We start from the raw sequence: 4,792 nt of genomic DNA, 5'->3' as shown, positions 1-4,792 counted from the left end.
CGCTTAACTCCCAAGCTCGCCTTAGACAATTTAGATATTTTTGACAAAACCTTTTCATTTTACGAATACTCAAACAAGAAAACTCAAACAATGTATTCCCCAAAAAAGATTAAATACGTATAGCTTTTTTTTTTTTAAATTTAAAATTTTGAAAAATCAACAGGAAAGTAAACCTTCACTCTGATACCAAGCACAACGCTCCAAATTCTAGCAACCCGACGCGTTGCGAAACATGTATATATTAAAGCGCTTGAAGTAAATAATTTTAACATAACGAGGACTTCGGTAAAAATTGAACAACCTTTAACAAAAGGTAAATTAAAGTTAATAAAATATGTGGAACGTTTTGCAATCATATCTTTAATAAAACTAGTTCTAACAAATAATAAAATTAGGACTAATTGAAAATTATAACGTTACTCACAATTGAGTCTAAATGTAACATAGAACAAAATAATCAAATGTCATTAAAAATTCTAGTGTTTCTAAAAATTAAAATACTTCATGACGAGAAATCCATTGGTCCAATAGCACGTCCATCTACTGTCGACCATCATCCTAATTTTTACCTGAAAATTTTAAATAAAGAAGGATGAGTATAACAAATTATACTCAATGAGATGCTTGTTACTCTACATTCAAATCAAACGCAAAATTAAGCATAAATTCTCTTACCAACATAATATGAGAATTATCACACCATGACAAATGATAATTCTAGCAAGCACTGCAAAAAATAACGTTAACGCTAAATTGTGCCTTAAACTGTATCATGATTTCTCTCGAAGGAGCCCTGAACTGAAGTAATTAAATTCATACATAACAACGTATTTGAAAAGATGTTAGAAAAATCACTAATAGTACTAAGCATCTCACCTTACGTAATGAATCGTGTTATAATATGCACTTGGAAAGCAAATTGTCGGAACTTGACTGCTTGTGAAATTGAATAAATTATGGTAGATTGCTTTGGGTATAAAGTCTTAGTAATCTAGAGGAAAATTTAGAGAGGGAGATATAGAATGGACGTGATACAGAATGCGGTTTTAGTGCTATTTTTATACTGGTGAAGGATAATCACGTTTTACTATGGGAGTGGGATTTCAATCAGATTTAAATTCTCAGTTTCATGCAATCTTCCGAGAAAATTGTCTCAGAATTCTGGTTGATATAATCTGACTTGAGATTCCTACTGGATATAATTTGATTGTAGCTTAATTATTGGTTCTGATAAGTTCTAAATCAACAACTATTATAATAAAGAGACTTTATCCTTTGCACACGTTAACATTAGGATAAATTGAGTCTCCTAATAGAATTAAATAACTAATATTTTATGCATGGTAATTAAATATTAACCATAAACTCAATTAATTGGGTAATAGACTACATAAATATTATGAAGAGTTTGTTAGGAACTAAAGTAATTAATGGCGTGCACAGGCAGGATAAAATTGTTTTCTTAATAATATGAAGTCTATCATAATGGCCGAAATTGGATAAAAGAAATGGTATACTTAATTCCTCTAAAAATTTGATTAATTAATTAGAATTTCACTTATACCTTGATTCTTCTATTGATTCAACTTATCCAAAATATAATTTTCTTAATCCTAATTTATAAAAGTAATTGCTCTCTATCAAAGGAGACAAATATTGATATAGTAATTTAGTCCGAATTGGTAACTAATAATATTAACTAAGTAGTTTTCTTAATTGGCTATAACTCGAGTTCAACTTATTCAAATTAATTTTTTCTTGAGTCCATAATTCGCCATTTATTACGAGCTTCAAAATTAGCCCAATATTGATAGAATAATTCTAACTCCTTCAATAGTTAACTATTTGGCCCATTTAATAAAAGTATAAAATCTGGAACTTATTTTTTACTTTGGTCCCTCGACTATAAAGATATCCATATAGATCCAAATTAACTATAGAAATAACAAATTGACTTTTGTATAAAGTCTTGACTAGACATGGCAAATAAATTATATGCAAACCAACTAAAATAATTCGGGATTCTACATTAGGTCACACTATAACAATCTCCACCTTGAACCAAATTTCAAACACAAGGAATTCCAACATCTCCAAGTAAACACCACTCCACCTCTTCCAAACAAGCCCCATTGGGCAAGATCAATGACAAACACCTAATAAGTTCAAGCAATGCTCAAACTTAGCATTGTGAATTGGTTTTGTCTTCATGTCGACAGGATTCTCGTTAGTACCAACCTTGCTCAGTGCAATATCGCCACGAGCAATCACTTTAGGCACAAAATGGTACATCACATCAATGTTCTTAATCCTTTCATGGAACATCTAATCCTTAGTCAGAAATATAGTACTCTTGCTATCACAATACACCATATATATCTATATGTCTTCACTGATTTTACCAATTAATCTTCCTAGCCACATACCTTCCTTACAAGCTTTAGTAATCACCATGTACTCTACCTCCCTTATTAACAAAGCTACTGTATTTTGCAAAATAGCTTTCCAGCTGATAGCACAGCCTCCAAAGGTAAACACATACCTTCTGAGCGATCTCCTTTTATCAAGATTCTCTGCATAATTTGAATCCACATATCTTATGACTCATTCTGAATTTTTTCCAAAATGTAGACAATCATCTGTAGAGCCTTTCAAACATCCGAGGGTCCATTGTATTGCTTTCCAATGTCCATTTTTGGGATTTGCCATGTATCTGCTATCTGCACTAATTGCATGTGCAAATCAGGTCTTGCACAAACCATAATATACATCAGCGAACCAACTGTACTATAATGAGGAACCCGAGACATTTACTCAATGTCTTCATCTAATTGTGGACACAAGTCTGCTGATAATCCGAAATGTGCAGCCTAGGGAGTACTGACACCCTTTGCATTCAACATGTTGAATCTCTAAAGTACCTTCTCAATGTACTCTTTCTGACTCAAGTACAATTTGCCAGCCTTTCTAACCCTCAAGATTCCAAGGATTTTCTTTGCTGCTCTAAAGTCCTTCATCTTGAACTCTTTACTCAACTAGGACCAAACATTTTCTGACCTTTGTCGTATCTTTGGCCGCTACAAGCATATCATCAACATAAAGCAACATGTAATCGATCCATCACTTCCCTTTTTGAAATATACACATCTATCATAATTTATACCTTACNTTTTTTTTTTAAATTTAGACTAAATTTTGAGTAACGTCATAATTCCGATTAGTCATAATTTTATTATTTGTTTGAACTAGTTTTATTAATCTTTGATGAAAGATATGATTCCAAAACATTCCGCATATTTTCATTAAATTTAATATCTTTTATTAAATGTTGTTCAATTTTTACTGAAGTCCTCGTTATGTTAAAATTATTTGCTTCAAGTACTTTAATAAAATTCATGTTTCGTAACATTCCGGGTTGCTAGAATTCGGGGCGTTACATATAGAATCCATAAGGACAATAGTAGGAGCATCAGATACTGGTAACATACCTGTTATTACGTCTGTATTTTGATCATCCTTTTCCCCTGTCAAAGAAAATACTCTGGACTTTCCCATCTTAACTTGGTCACCTTCTCTCTTCTTCTCTTGACATTCTCTAAGGAAATGAACACTCTTACCACAATTGTAGCATTCTCCCTTTCCCTGAAGACATTCACCCAAGTGTCACTTGTTGCAGTTGGTGCATTGAGGAAAAGTTTTGTTTGAGTCTGGCCAAATCTTTCCTGTTCTATTTTGATTCCTGCCTTTCTCCTTATCATGACCTTGCCACTTTCTCTTTATAGAAGACTCGGTACTAGTTGTGGTTTTCTTTTCCAGTCCTAAACCATTAGAGATTGCTTGTGCTCTACGTACAACCTCTGCATAAGTAGTATATTGTTGGGCTGCTATGATTCCCTTAATCTCTGGTTTTAATCCCATTTCAAACCTTTTAGCCTTCTCAGCTCAGTGTTTACCATGTGTGGAGCGTATCTGGAAAGCTGTTCAAATTTTCTTTCATACTCCCCAAGTGGCAAATTTCCTTGCGTAAGCTGGAGAAATTCTACTTCTTTTTGATCCCTTAATGGCTGGGGAAAATATTTACCCATCAACAACTCTTTGAATTGGTTCCATGTAAGATTACGTTGTTGTTTTGTAGTTCTAGTACATGTTTTAGAATCCTACCAATGCCCAGCATCGTCAGTTAACATGAACTTTGCTCAAGAAACCTTTTGAGCATCGTTGTAGTTCATGTGCTCGAAGATCCCTTCTAGTCTTCTCAGCCACTCCTCAGCTGCAAAAGGGTCACCTTTACCATCAAAGGATGGAGGTTTAAAATGATGAAACTGCTCAACAATCGGGCTCATGGCGTTGGCACTTGCCATTGCATTATTAGGTGCCGCTTGAGCCTGCTGCCTGCCCAAGTCTTGCACTGCCCTTAGCAAATCTCTGAACATAGCAACTTGATCTTGTTGTCGTCGGCCATTTCCTTGAAGTAAAAGTAATTTATCTTAAGAACTATTCAACCATGCTACACTTTTCCTATAGGTCTTTCTATATTCAGTCATGTCTTTCTTGTATATTATGCTGCGGCCAAATGTTGTCCATTAAGGTTTTAGTCATATGAGAATTATTTTACTAATCATATAATCCTACACAAAATAATAATATGCTTAATTAACATTCTCCTTTGAAGTAAAATGATGTGTAAGCATAAACTCATGAGATTATGCAATTAATTAGTATGCACTAAAATATAAATGGTAATATCAATAAAAAAATTCTTAATCTTTGCATACCTTAAAAATATTGGACA

This window comes from Olea europaea, unplaced genomic scaffold (assembly GCF_002742605.1).
Source record: "Olea europaea var. sylvestris unplaced genomic scaffold, O_europaea_v1 scaffold143, whole genome shotgun sequence".
Lineage (NCBI taxonomy): Eukaryota > Viridiplantae > Streptophyta > Magnoliopsida > Lamiales > Oleaceae > Olea > Olea europaea.
The sequence above is the reverse complement of the archived record's forward strand: the minus strand, read 5'-3'. Positions refer to the sequence as shown.